General features: G+C 37.5%; 1 long non-coding RNA gene across 3 annotated transcripts in view; it reads left to right on the forward strand.

The window, feature by feature from the left end:
* Positions 1-15,852, forward strand: part of LOC112133718 (uncharacterized) — a 114,333-nt gene that overhangs the window by 50,109 nt on the left and 48,372 nt on the right. The window contains exon 1 of one of the 3 annotated variants that reach the window (XR_010140347.1): positions 10,864-14,522. The exons of the other annotated variants lie outside the window; for them this stretch is intronic. This is a non-coding gene — a long non-coding RNA (uncharacterized LOC112133718). Of the gene's footprint in view, positions 1-10,863; positions 14,523-15,852 lie in introns of those variants that run through there. 3 annotated transcript variants of the gene reach the window in all.

A 15,852-nucleotide genomic window follows, 5' to 3' on the forward strand; every position in this document is an offset into this window, starting at 1 on the left:
TATGGTCAGCTTTCTGGGAAAATTAGATTGGGTTCAAGAATTTTGAAATCTGAACTTAAGACTTGCTGGATTTCCATTTGGTTTCAGATTTTCTTTCAAGTGTTTTATTGAACATTGACTCAGCATTCTCAAGGAATCAAGATATAATACTAAGGAATCAAAATATAGTACTATGTAACAGGTATTCTATGTAAAGTACATGCTTCTGGAAATCATTTTAATCTAAAAGAACATACTTTCAATGTTAAACCAAGTGTAAAGCACTCCAATATAGTTAAATGAAGTTTTGGGAAATCTTTTGCTTGAATTATAATTCTTAATTACTTGTATCTTTTTTCTCCTCCCAAATATGTTAAAATTCCTTTTGATAACCAAGACTCTGAAATTTAATAGGATTCAGGTGTTTCCAGTCACTCATCTGATACTCAGAAAATTGTTTCTTTTCTCCCTCTGCTTTATAGGCTTCCTTTTACCCTTTTTGAACACATACTACTGAATGCACACATTTTGAAAGCTAAGGCGAGCTCCTTTTCCACAGCCCCTGCCCTTGATATCGACACCATGGCAAGCTTTCCCCCACCCAGGATTCCTTTTTAGCCACAGTAACCAGAAGAGTTTAACATCCGCCTTTACCTTTCTCTTTCTTTGGTCTTCAAGCCAGGTAGGACCTATAAATTGAGGCAGGCTTTACAGCTGGGTCAATAAAGGGCGGGGAGAAAAATGAAATGGGTTTCCTATCATTTTTCACAAAGTTTGAAAAACAGAGTTGGCAAGGAAGAAAAAAATAAAACAGGAAGCTGGATTGCACATATAAATTAAATATTTTCACCCTAACCCTTTTTAGATAGCCCAGGGGTATTAAAAACGTGTGTGTTTTGGATGGCCTCAGCAAGCATTCCAACAGTAAATGGCTTCCTGTTCAGCATGTTCGAAGTCAGGCTGTCTTTTGGGGTTGGTTTAAAAATATGTGTGAAATATGTACTTTTATTTTAAGCCAAGTCAAATGTTTTCAATCATCCCCCCTTACTTGCTGCTTCTCTCTTCCCATCCTATTATTTCTTGCCCCTCAGAGAGTAAAATATACCCCCAAACATGTTTTTGTTTTCCAAAAGGAAGTTTAGTGATTAATTATGAGTTACATGTAAACATATATTATTGCCCTCAAAGGTATTCACCAAGAACCTGGCCAGTGTCATTCCTGGCTGGCCTTCTAGAGTGTTAGATCTTGGCGAGTAGAAGTTAGAGAAGCATGCAAAGAAACCAAGTATTTGGCTTAGGCACAACAGGGAACCAATGGATAATTGAGGGTGAGAAATGGTCTATAACTTTTTACCCCAGCGGTGATGAACCTATAATTCCCAAATTGTTTGTGTAATTTTCTATTTCTACCACATCAGTGACAAATATTATTTAGTACTGCATGTTCCCTGTGAATTTTTTTGTTTTTCATCACCAAGGTCCAGTTAGGATGCCTGAAAGGAAAATAGCATACCTGAGGCCATCATACCTAGCAAGGGAGACCACAGATGCACCTAGGAGGAAAAATGTAGACTTCTAGTGGAAGCCACAGAGTCCCTCTGCAAAATGCTACTCAACTGTTGATAGACTTTAAAAATATATGTCATGTGATCTAATTAGAGGAAACCGTTAGATATTAAAATTTGACATTGAGCTGTCAAGGAAACTTTTATATTTGGCATAGTCTACGGAGGCTGCAAATGCTCCTTTCTATAGAAGGCCTGAGATAGGCTTCCCCTCATATGACTGAGCCTGTTTAAATTGAGGGTGTTCTTAATTATATTTGCTAATGGTACTAGGTGTTAGAGTTAACGCTTCTCATATTTTAAAATTTATTTAGTGTAAGAGGTCATCTCTATTTTTTTTTTTTTTTACTCTTATGGGAATTCTATGGCTTGTGTTGGATGGAAAAAAAAGCCAACCTTTCCAAATAAATCTCTAAGGATAATTTATTCAAAGAATGTCTCTTAACATGTGATTCCAGGTTTTTGGTGTTTGCTGTTTTCAATCAGTCTAACTCAGCAAACACTTATTAAATTATTGACTGTGCAAAGCTCAATGCTGGGTGCTGTTTGCAGAATATTAATGACCTGGAAGTAATTCACATTGTCAAAGTGCAACACCCTTTTATTATTAAAAAAAAACAACAAAAAAAAACCTCTCAGAAAACTAGAAATATAAAGGAACTTCCTCAACATGGTAAAGGGTATTTATTTTTTAAAACCCCACAGCTAATATCATACTCAATAGCAAAAATCTTAAAACTTTCCCCATAAAATCAGGAACAGAACAGGACCCTAGTGCTGTCACTGCTATCCAATGTAGTTCTGGAAGTTCTAGCCAGAGCAATTAGATGAGAAAAAGAAACGAAAGGATTCAAATGGGAAAGGAAGAAGTAAAACTATCTGTGTTCATAGATGACTTGATCCTATATGTAGAACTACTACAGAATCCATGACAAGGCCACTAGAGCTAATAAACTCAGCAAAGCTGCAGTTGCTCCATTCTTTCTTCATATTTCAGCACTTCAGTGTCCTCACTAAATACGTGGAATGGCTTGCCCTCAGGGAAATACTGGATGTTTAAAAATGTAAGGATGGGGCCAGGCGCAGTGGCTTCCGCCTGTAATCCCAGCACTTTGGGAGGCCGAGGTGGGCAGATCACGAGGTCAGGAGTTCTAGAACGGCCTGACCAACGTGGTGAAACCCTGTCTCTACTAAAAATACAAAAATTAGCTAGGTGTGGTGACACGTACCTGTAATCCCAGCTACTCAGGAGGCTGAGGCAGGAGAATCGCTTGAACCCGGGAGGCGGAGTTTGTAGTGAGCTGAGATCACACCATTGCACTCCAGCCTGGGTGACAGAGCAAGACTCTGTCCCCCCCCAAAAAAAAAAAAAAAAAAAAGGAAGGATGGAAGGTCTTCTATTGGATCATCAAAAATAATTTTCTGTCCCCATATTCAGTTGCATGCATGAAATTTTCATGAGACTATTTTGGCAGTAGGTCAAATTTTGCTTAAATTCCAAGTACTCCAAGTACTTACAAAGCTAGTAGCACATTAAGTTTCATTATGGTTTGAATTAGATTCATTTATTAGGTTGGTTATCTGTGATGCTTAGTAAAAAAAATAGAGAATAGTGAGCATCACTGGCAATGTGGGGTCTATAGGGAACCACAGAGAAAGATGAGGCTTTAAAGGAAGGTGAAGAGAAAAGGGCAGAGGAATCAACAAACAAAAGACACCACAGACCCTCACTGTTTATTATGGTAGTCATGAGACACATCTGACTATTTAAATTTAAATTAATAAATATGAAATAAAGTGTTTTTTTTGGGTGGGGGGGCTTTTTTGTTGTTGTTTTTGTTTTTTGAGATGGAGTCTCGCTCTGTCACTGAGGCTGGAGTGCAATGGCACGATCTTGGATCCCTGCAACCTCCGCCTCCCAGGTTCAAATGATTCTCCTGCCTCAGCCTCCCGAGTAGCTGGGACTACAGGCATGCACCACCATGCCTGGCTAATTTTTGTACTTTTAGTAGAGACGGGGTTTTACTATGTTGGCCAGGATGGTCTTGATCTCCTGACCTTGTGATCTACCCACCTCGGCCTCCCAAAGTGCTGGGATTACAGGCATGAGGCACCACGCCTGGATGAAATAAAGTTTAAAACAAAGTTCTTTAGTGCACCAGCCAAGTGTTTGTTTACCACATGTCTAGTGATTACTATTTTAGGTATCATGGATATAAAACATTGTCATCATTGTAGAAATTCTGTTGAGCATTGCCGCTTTAGGCAGTGTTTTGTCCTTATTTTATTTAACAATATGTAGTGAATATAGTTTCTTGTTAAAGATGATTTCAAATAAAAATTTAAAATGGAATAGTATTCAATCACATTAAGCTATCATGATTTTCAAAAGTCAATTATTACAAAAATAGCTTTTTAATAACTTTTTATTATTATAATCATGACTATTATTTAAAAAAACCCCAAGTAACAGAATTTTGTCCTCGAATTATCTATTTAGCATAAATTCATAGAAATAAAATGACTGGATCCAATGCTGTAAACATTTTTTTTTATAGGTTTTGATATGTGTGGCCAAATTCCTCTTCAGAAAGTTTATCTGTTTACATGCCCTAAGCATAAGAGACAGAAGAGTCATTTAATTTCAAAAGAAAAATAACTATGCAATAAAGACCAAAAACAAGACAAAACAGAATGGTAGCATAGCTGCCTCTGTGAGGAATAGAACTTCAAATTTGGGTAGGAATAGTTGTGAGTAGCTATGCTGCAATACACAAGAAAGATAACAATAATAATAATTAGCAACCACTTTTATAATATTCCTATGCGGTAGGCACTGTTTAGTTTAGCATTTTATATATTTACTTCATCCTCACCATAACCTTGTAAGTTAGTTTCTACTGTGACCTCCATTGTGTAGTTAGAAAAAATGGAGGCACCTGGATTAAAGGAAGTTGCTTGAAGTCACACAGCTAAGCAGCGAACCTAGGACTGGAATTCACCTGTGTTCATCCAAGCTGATAAGCATTCGAGAGTCCATGTTTAAACCACTATACAATATTGTTTCTCAACCATTTTGTTCAAATCCCAGTGGGATTGTGGGATTGTAGGTGGGATCCTGTCCCCTCTCATATATATATGTTCTAATCCTCAGTACCTCAAAGTGTAGCCTTATTTGGAGATAGGGGCATTGCAGATATAATTGCAGACATACTTTGTTTTATTGACCTTTGCCTTATTGAACTTCACAGATATTGCATTTTTTACAAATTGAAAGTCTGTGGCAACCCTGCGATAAAGCAAGTATATCGGCACCATTTTTCCAACTGCATCTGCTCATTTCATGTCTCTGTGTCACATTTCGGTAATTCTTGCAATATTTCAAATTTTTTTCATTGTTATTATATCTGTTATGGTGATCTGTCATCAGTGACCTTTGATGTTACCGCTGTAATTGTTTTGGAGTGCCACAAACCATGCCCATATAACATGGCAAACTTAATCAATAAATCTTGTGTATTCTCACTGCTCCAATGACCAGCTCCCCATCTTGCTCCCTCTCCTTGGGCCTCCTGATTCCCTTAGACACAACAATATTAAAACTAGAGCAATTAGTGATACTACAGTGGCTTCTAAGTGTTCAAGTGAAAGGAAGAGTCTCATGTCTCTCACTTTTGATCAAAAGCTAGAAATGATTAAGCTAAGTGAGGAAGGCATGTACAAAGCCAAGAGAGGCCAAGAGCTAGGTCTCTTGTGCCAAACAGTGAACCAAGTTGTGAATGCAAAAGAAAAATTATTGAAGGAAATTGAAGGCGCTACTCCAGCTACTCCAGTGAACACATGAAAGATAAGACAGTTCTTGGCCCCTTTCAGCAAGGACATCACTCCAATCTCTGGTTCTGTCATTGCATCTCCTTCTCTGACTCTGACCCTCCTGCATTTTTCGTAAGGACCCTTGTGATTACATTGAGCACACCTGGATGATCTTTTCAACAAGTGATGGAACTGGACATCTATATGCAAAAAAGAAACAAACAAACCTTGGCCAGGCATGCTCATGCCTGTAATCCCGGCACTTTGGGAGGCCAAGGCGGGAACATCACTTGAGGCTGGGATTTCGAGACCAGCTTGGGCTACATAGCAAGATAACATCTGTCCAGAAAGTTTTTTAAATAAAAAATTAGCTGGGTGTGGATGGCGCATGCCTGTAGTCCTAGTTACTCAAGAGGCTGAGGCAGGAGTATCACTTGAACACAGGAGTTCAAAGCTGCAGTGAGCTATGATCATGCCACGGCACTCCAGCCCAGGCAATAGAGCAAGACCCTGTCTCTAAAAACTAAACAAATACTGAAAATATTTACCTACAAAAGATATGGGTAAGGAAATGAAAGGTGAGCCAAAGACTGGGGAAAATGTTTGACAAAGGACTTGTTTCCCACATATTCAAAGAACTCTCAAAATGCAGAAGTAAGAAAACCTTATTTTCTTTTATTTATTTATTTATTTATTTTTTTGAGGTGGAATTCACTCTTGTTGCCCAGGCTGGAGTGCAATGGCACGATCTCGGCTTACCACAACCTCCACCTCCCGGGTTCGAGGGCTCCTGCCTCAGCCTCCCAGTGGCTGGGATTACAGGCATGCGCCGCCATGCCCGGCTAATTTTGTATTTTTATTAGAGACAGAGTTTCTCCATGTTGGTCAGGCTGGTTTCAAACTCCCGACCTCGGGTGATCCACCCGCCTCGGCCTCCCAAAGTGCTGGGATTACAGGCGTAAGCCACCACTCCCGGCCAAGAAAACCTTTTTTTAATCACAAAAATATGTGAGGATTCACTTCACCCAATAAGATATACAGATGTCCGAAAAAGCACATCAAGAGATGTTCAACATTACTAGTCATTAGGGAAATATAAGTAAAACTACAATGAGATACTAATACATACCTATTAACATGACTACATACACATACACACACACACACACACACACACACACCCCAAAACTGAGGATACCAAGTGCTAGTGAGGATGTGGAGTAACTGGAACTCTTACACATTGCTGGTGAGAGTGCAGAATAATACAGTCACTTTGGAAAACAGTTTAACAGTTTCTTTTAAAGTTAAATATACACTTACAATATGATCTAGTTATTCCACTTCTAGATACTTATACAAATATAATGAAAACCTATGTTTGTACAAAAAAACTTCTATGTGAATGTTTATTGATGCCTTATTCATAATCATCAAAACCTGGAAATAACCCAAAGATCCCTCAACTGGGGAATGAATTAAAAATGTAAACAAACTATGGTACATGTATACAATAAATGACTACTCAGCAATAAAAAAAAAAAAAAAAAAGACAGTGAAAAAGCCTTATTGATGATATGGAGAAAGTTTTAGGGGTCTGGATAGATGATCAAACCAGCCACAACCTTCCTTTAAGCCAAAGCCTAATTCAGACCAAGGTCCTAACTCTCTTCAATTCTATGAAGGCTGAGAAAGGTGAAGAAGCTGCAGAAAAAAATTTGGAAACTAGCAGAGGTTGGTTCATAAGGTTTAAAGAAAGAAGCTGTCTCTGTAACATAAAAGTGCAAAGTGAAGCAGCAAGTGCTAATGTAGAAGCTGCAGCAAGTTATCCAGAAGATCTAGCTAAGATCATTGATGAAGGTGGCTATACTAGACAACAGATTTTCAATGTAAAGGAAACAGCTTTCCATTGCAAGAAGATACCATCTTGTACGTTCATAGCTAGAGAAGAAAAGTCAGTGCCTGGCTTCAAAACATCAAGGGGCAATCTAACTCTCTCATTAGGGAATAATGCATCTGGTGACTTGAAGTTGAGGCCAGTACTCATTTACCATTCTGAAAACCCTGGGGTCCTCACGAATTATGCTAAGTGTACTCTACTTGTGTTCTATAACTTGAATGATAAAACTTAGATCATAGTGCAATGTTCACACAACATAGTTTACTGAATATTTTAACTACTGCCCAGAAAAAAGATTGCTTTCAAAATATTACTGCTTATTGAGAATGCACCTGTCACCCAAGAGCTCTGATGGAGATGTACAAGGAGATTAATGTTGTTTTCATGCCTACTAACAACATCTCTTTTGCAGCTGATGGATCAAGGAAAAATATTGACTTTTGTAAGACATTCATTTTGTAAGGCAATAGCTGCCATAGTGATTCCTCTGATGGATCTGGAAAAAGTAAATTGCAAACCTCTGGAATGAATTCATTTTAGATGCCATTTAGAACATTCATGATTCATGAGAGAAGGTCAAAATACCAACATTAACAGGAGTTTGGAAGAAGTTGGTTCCAACCCTCATAGATGACTTTGAAAGATTCAAGACTTCAGTAGATGAAGTAACTAACTGCAGATGTAATGGAAATAGCAAAATAACTCGAATTGGAAGTGGAGCCTGAAGATGTGACTGAATTGCTGCAATCTCATGGTAAAACTTTAATGGATGAGGAGTTACTTCTTATGGATGAGCAAAGAAAGTGGTTTCTTGAGATGGAATCTACTCCTGGTGAAGATGGTGTGAACATTGTTGAAATGACAACAAGGGATTTAGAATATTACATAAACTTAGTTGATAAAGCAGTGGTAGGGTTTGAGAGGACTGACTGCAATTTTGAAAGTTCTACTCTGGGTAAATGCTATCAAACAGCATCCCATGCTGCAGAGAAGTCTTTCATGAACAGTGGCAAACTTGGTGTGCAGGTTATTGATGAAGCAAGCTTCATTGTTGTCTTATTTTAAGAAATTACCACAGTCGCTCCAACTTTCAGCAACCACTACCCTAATCAGTCAGCATCCATCAACATAGAGGTAAGACCCTCCACCAGCAAAGAGATTACCGCTCGCTGAAGTCTCAGATGATCATAAGCACATTTTAGCAATTAAGTATTTTTAAATTAAAGTATGTACGTTGGTTTTCTTAGACATAGTGCTATTGCATACTTAATAGACTGCAGCATAGTGCAAACATAACTTTTATACACACCAGGAAACCCAAAAAATTGTGTGACTTGTTTTATTGCAATATTCACTTTATTGTGGTGGTCTGGAACCAAACCCTCAGTATCTTTGAGGTATGCCTGTAGTTTAGAAGAGGCCATACTTGAGTAGGATTGGTTCCTAATTCAGTATGACTGGAGTCCTTATAAGAAGATGGCTGTGTGAAAATATACACAGGGAGAATGCCGTGTGATGACAAAGACAGAGATTGGACTTACGCAGCTGCAAGCCACCAGAAGCTAGGAAGAGGCGAGGAAGGATTTTCTTATAGGTTTCAGAGGGTGCATATACCCAAGCTGATACCCTGGTTTTGTACCTTCTAGCATCCAAAGCTGTAAGACAATAAATTCCTGTTGTTTTTAAGCCACCAAGTTTGTGGTACTTTGTTATAGCATCCTGAGGAGACTAATACACCTGGTGACTTAAAGGATGTTCCAGTGTCCAACCAACCACCCAGTTAGCTCATGAACACATCTCTCCTACTCCTCATCTGTGTCCTCTCTCATTTGTCAGATACCTGCATGGTGCCCAGTCACATGGGGTGAAGGCCAAAGATAATATGTTTGCTGCTGCTTCTGTACGCCTTGGAAATATCAGAGAACACCCTGACTGACTCACAAAGTGAATATTTCATTGAATTTGCCAACATTTTCTTAAGTTTCTGGGAAGCTAATAATTGTATATTTTTCTTCATTTTGGAGGTGCAGTGATTCACTAAGACAGTATGAACTATGCTGGTATCATGTAACTGTATTAAGATTTGTCTAGCTTGTGGGAAAAACTGTAAGGGCTCCAAACAACTGTAAATCATCAATGAATTTGTCCTTTGTCCCGATTTTCATTTCCATATTTAAGCATATTACAGTTTGTCCAGTTTTGGAAAGTCAGTTGCTTCTTGGCTTGAAAGAAAAATGAAAACCAAATTTATTGTTTACTCCATATTCATACTCTGATTTTTAAAATGTTATCATAATAGAATAACTGGAAATGATTTTATCTTGAATGAAGTCTTGAAATATGATTTTTTTTTTTTGGAGACAGGATCTCTCACTCTGTCACCAGGCTGGAGTACAGTGGCACGATCACAGCTCACAGCAGCCTTGACCTTCCCAGGTTCAGGTGATTCTCCCACCTCAGCCTCCCAAGTAGGTGGGACCACAAGCAAATACCATCATGCCTGATTAATTTCTTTATTTTTTGTAGAAACAGGGCTTTGCCATATTGCCCAGGCTGGTCTCAAACTCCTGGGCTCAAGCAATCTGCCTGCTTTGACCTCCCAAATTGCTGAGATTACAGGTGCAAGCCACCATGCCCAGCAAAATATGATTTCTTAATTTTCCTTTTATACTATCAGGAGAGAAGAATTTAGGAGTGTCAGGAATCTCACAGGATATCTTGCTGTCTAGCACACCTTTCCTCCATCATCTGTTTAAATCCCTGATTCATTATCCTCTCCTGAATGAATACCCACTAGAGCTTGTGACTGGTTCCTGAAACTCCAAAAGCAATCTAGTTTTTAATACTGGGCATTGTTTTCATCTGGCAGACATGATTTAAAAAGCAAAACTAGTAGTAGCTTCTTTACAGTGCCTTTATTGTGCCAAGCACTGTGCTAAATGCCTTTCTGTCTGTCAGTGCACTTGGACTTTAAAAAAACTCTGTGATGAGTAGTGAGATAGGTATTGATGAGCAATCTGAAGCTCAGATTACATTATGTTACAAAGTCTAGTGAATGGTATTTTGGATTTCACATCCAGGGCTGTCTGAATCAGAATGCACTTCCACACCATGTGCTCTTCTGCTTTCCTGGAACCAGGGTATGGACAGCAAAACACTGGGGGGCCCGAAACGGGAAGCAGGAAGGTGTCTGAATCAAGAAAAGAGAGAAGAGCATTAAGAGCAACTTATAATTTTGCCTGCAACTTTCCTTGACTCTTTTACACTCTGTCTGGCAACTAGCCACATGGGACTATTGAGCACTTGAAATGAGTCTGATGTAAGTTGAGATGTGCTGTAAGCATACAACGCATACTGGATTTTGAAGACTGAACATGAAAAAAACAATGTCAAACATCTCATCAATATTTTCATGCTGATTGCATGTTAAATGACAATATTTATTTAGATATTCTGGGTTAAATAAAAATATGCTATTAAAATTTATTTCACCTGTTTTTTTTTACTTTTTTAAAATAAATTTTTCCTTTTTATTTTAAAAAAATTTTCATGGATACATAATAGTTGTACATGTTAATGGGGTACATGTGATATTTTGATACAAGCAAATAAAGTGTGGTGATCTAATCAGGGTAATTGGGATAGCTATCACCTCAAATATATATCATTTGTTTGTGTTAGGAAATTCAAATTCCACTCCTCCTATATTTATTTTGAAATATGCAATAAATTATTTTTAACTGTAGCTGCCTTATTGTTCCACTGAACACTAGATCTATTCTTTCTATCTAATTATGTTTTTGTAGCCATTAACCAACCCCAAAGAACTCAAGCAACTCAATAGCAAAACTAAATAATCTGATTAAAAAATAGGCAAAAGATCCAAACACATATTTCTCAAAAGAAGACGTGCAAATGGCCAAGAGACATATGAAAGAATGCTCAACAGCATTAATCATCAGGGAAATGTAAATCAAAATCACGGTGAAATATCATCTCACCGTAGTGAAAGCAGCTTTTATCAAAAAGTCGAAAAATAACAGATGCCAGTGAGTATGTTGAGAAATTGGAATGCTTCTACACTGTTGGTAGGAGTGTAAATTAGTACTGGCCACTATGGAAAACAGTATGGAGGTTCCTCAAAATACTAAAAATGGAACTACCATATGATCTAGCAATCGCATTGCTGGGTATATACACAAATGAAAGGAACTCAGTATATCAAAGAGATATCTGAACACCTATGTTTATTGCAGCACTATTCACAATAGCCAAAATGTGAAATCAACCTAAATGTCTGTTGATGAATGAAGGGATAAAGAAAATGTGTGGTACATATACACAATGAAATATTACTCAGCCATTAAGAAAAAGAATGAAATCTTGTCATTTGCAAAAACATGGATGGAACTGGAGGACATTAAGTGAAATAAGCCAGGCACAGAAAGGCAAATATTGCATGTTCTTACTCAGATTCAAGAGCTAAAAAAATAAACCCATGGAGTTAGAGAGTAGAATAATGTTTCTTTTTACTTCCTAAAATGTGGCTACCAAAATTTTAAAATTATGTATGTGATTCCCATTCTATTGCTGTTGGACAACACTGCTTTAGATAACTGGATAAACTGAACAACCTGAATAGTGTAAATTTAAATGGAAAAAAAATACTATTAAACTTTTAAAGGAAGGTTACTGCAATTCAAAACTGATACATTGTTTTCAAAGTATAGAGTATACTATTCTTATCTTCAAGATAATCCTGTTGTTCAAATTTTAAACCCAATTCCTAAAAACTAATAAAAGTGAGATGTGAACTGCATGTGAACATTTTAGTCTTTGTGGTAGATTTCTTGCAAAACTCTACTCAATCCTTCCCTCTTTTATTTGAGCTACTTAGTAGTTCCTTTCAGTAAGGGGTGGGGTTTATTTCCCCTCTCCTTAAATCTTGATGAGCCTCGTGAATTTCTGCCAATAGAACATGGCATAAATGATGGTGTGCCAATTCTGGACTTAGATAACAACAAGTCTTCCATTCTGTCTATTCATTCTTTTGGAACCTGCTCACTTTTCATGCAAACAGGCCCCCTGCTGCCCTGGAAGTTGAGAGACCATGTGGAGCAGAGACTAATTGTCCCAGATGAGATCATCAGTGTTAGTTTTCTGTGGCTGCTATAACAAACTACTACAAATTTAGTGGCTAAAATCACCACCAATTTATCATCTTACAGTTTATCATCTTACAGTTCTGTAAGGCAGAAGTCCAACACAGGTCTCACTGGGCTAAAATCATGTGTCACCTGGGTTGTGTTCTTTTTCAGAGGGAGGTTCTAGGGGAGAATCCCTTTTTTATTTTTTAATCTTTTCTAGCTTCTACAGGCTGCCCACATTCCTTGATTTTATAACCTCTTCCTTTCTCTTCAAAGCCAGCAGAAGCAGGTGGAGTCTTTCTCACATCATATCACTCTGTCCTCTTCTGACTCTCTCTGGCACTTCTAAGGACCTTATTATTACACTGAGCCCACCCAAATAATCCAGAGTAATGTTATTTTCAGATCAACTGATTAGCAATCTTAATCTCATCTGCAAATTTAACCCCCCTTTGCCATGTAAGGTAGTATATCCACAGATTCCAGGGATTAGAATGTGGACCGTGTGTGTGTGTGCATCTATGTGTGTGTGTGTGTGTGTGTGTGTGTAGAGGGGAAGAATGGTCACTACTCTGCCCACCATGCCATCCTTGACCAGCCAGCACTTGACCACCAGAAACTGATTGCAGATGCATAAGTAAGTCTAACTCTGACCAGAACTCCTCAGCTGAGCCCAGCCCCAATTGCTGGTCTCTAAAGTGATGAATGAGATAAAGGTTGGTTAAGTACCTTAAATAAAGATAGAGTGGCATGACATGAAATAAAGGGAAAACAAATTCAGTCTTTGAAAAGGCCCCCAAAATGCAAACTGACTCTTTATGTAAAATATTACACGATCAAGTTTCTCAAACAGTCCTGATAATTTGAGGCACTCCATTTTTATTTAACTATTTTATTACTATTTTTTGCTCTTCTTAAAAAAATATAATGGTGATCTTGTTGGGACAAACTGTTTCTCTACTGAGTTATGTGCAGTATAGGAAATTACTGTGTAGATTTCCCTACCAACATTCTTGATTCTGCTGTGAGAAGACCTCTGTCAACAAAAGGGGGGCTTAATCTTCAAGTCTTTGATCTTCGGAGTAATAATGACTTGTAGCCTGGGCTAAATTTTCATTAGGAAATAGACAACATTTTTAAACAACCTCTCAAGCTGTTTAATTATACTTTTAGTTCTCTCTTAAGTGGATTCAACATGTAATGTATTACTTATAGTTTGCCTCCAGTGGCATAGATCACATAGTCAACTTTTGGAGGATTCAACGTTTTGTTTGTCTTTAGGGCAAGGCCTGGATATGCCTCACAATGTAAATTCTGTTTCAACTATGAAACAGAAAGGGAGAAGAGTTAAAGCAGCTTTCTGTTAGACATAACATTTTAGCCTCCTGAGCAAAACCTCAGAGAAACCAGGACTCCTTAAAAAAAAGTTTCAAATGGAAAATATCAACCAAGCAGAATAATTTCTAATTGAGACACATGAAGTTTTTAACCTTGCAATGTTTTTACCTTGTGATGTTTCATCTATGATCCCAAGATTTCCATTTCAAGTATTTACAAGCATAATATGAAAGAGCAGTGGGTCAACATCATCAATTGGGTGGCAGAGTCTCATAAAACAGAGGCTATCTGCCTATTAATAGCCTCATGCTGTAAAAGGTCCCCCAGGGGTGTGTGTGTGTGTGTGTGTGTGTGTGTGTGTGTGTGTGTGTGTGTGTGTGTGTGTGTGTGTGTGTGTGTGTGTGTGTGCGTGCATGTGTGTAGTAAGTGGTTCTTCATTACCAGCAAAATTTATTGCTAAAGATCCTGAAACTGGTAATTAGTAAACAAAGGTAATTATTTGGCAACCTAACAAGATTCACACATTCAAAACTCTTGGAAATTTAAGGCACCTGCTAATGGTTTCCAGTGTAACAGTAGATCAGGGAAATAGATTTAAGAATAAATAAGTTGCATCACTGAAATTTCTTGTTTTGCTTTTTCCTTACAATTTTTTTTAACTTTGTCATCATGAAATTTCCTGTCTGAGAAAGATATAAAAGAATTTACTTTGTTTTTGTTTTTTCCCACAGAAAGCAGAATGGGTCTGGAGTGGCCTATGAAATCTGGCGATTCTTGTATATTGTACGTTGCTTTCTTAATCATTCTTAATCATAAGGATTTTATGTTTCTGTTGGGAATCATGTAACCAGATACTGACCTCAGGAGGATATCACAATGTCTTTTGAATTGTAAGTTAGATAAGGGCTTCTTATTTTCTGACATGGCTGATTATATGTCCACTGGAAAACTGCAGTTCCCACTGCAACACTCGAAATGGCTTTGCTGTCCAGCAACAACTAAACCATAAAGTATTTCACTCAGCTATCTGGGGCACTGGGGAGCACTAAACAAAAGTGTGTTTGTAGTGCTGCTGCCAGGCTCTTCTTTTTGTTATTAACTGGAACAAGATTAAGCAATTTGCATGTCAGCATGTGTCTGTGATGTGTGTCCACAGATGGATGTGTGCATATCTGCACTCATAGACCAGTTGGAAAATGAAGTGAGAAGAGGCGTATTTTCTTACTTATAATAAAAGGTTATTGTGCTTAGCTGGATTTTGTAAAGTGTTTTTATCTCATATATTGATACAATATTGATTCAATCAAATTAACCTAATAAGTGCAAATAATAGGTATATCAAGACAAATAGAGAGATTAGAGGAAAAAACACACTTATTGAGCACCTACTATGTGTACACCTTCATCAGCATCATTGTCCTTAATACTGGCAACTATAGCTATCATATTTACAGCATATGGATAAGGAAACAGTTCAGGAAGATCAAACCACTTTATATGTCAGAGCTAGAATTCAGACTCAAGTGTGATTTCCATTCATGTGTCATGACCACGATACCATGACGCCTCTTCACCCAGAAGTTCATAGTCGAGGCCGCTGTGATGTTCATGAACATTTGCTGGCACTCTCATGACAACGATGTAAAAGATTTTACACGCAATAGTCAGAAATGATGTAAGAAAAAAATGAAGTTTTAAAAAGTATCTTCATGGAATTCATAGTCACAGAAACATTTGCATAAAAGGAGGCTCTTAATTATATTTTTAAAACTCTATACCCTACCCACTTATTCCTTGTGATGTTTATCAGGACTGGACTAGATGAATATGGCAGAGATAAAGCTATCACTTAAGGTTCCTGCTTAAAAGGATTTTATTATTGTACTGGACACTAATATATTTGACATTGTTTAATTTTAAAAATCTATTTCTTAAAAGAAAATAGTTTTAAAACAGTCTTTAAGGACAGGACTATAAGTATTGTCATTTATAAAGTGTCATTTATTTTAAACATGTAAAATTATTGGCCCTCAGATATCTTATATTTAATCCTTTTAACAACTCTTCATAGTAAGCATTAATTTTCAAGTTTTACAAATAAGAATCTCATGGA

This window comes from Pongo abelii, chromosome 5 (assembly GCF_028885655.2).
Source record: "Pongo abelii isolate AG06213 chromosome 5, NHGRI_mPonAbe1-v2.0_pri, whole genome shotgun sequence".
NCBI lineage: Eukaryota > Metazoa > Chordata > Mammalia > Primates > Hominidae > Pongo > Pongo abelii.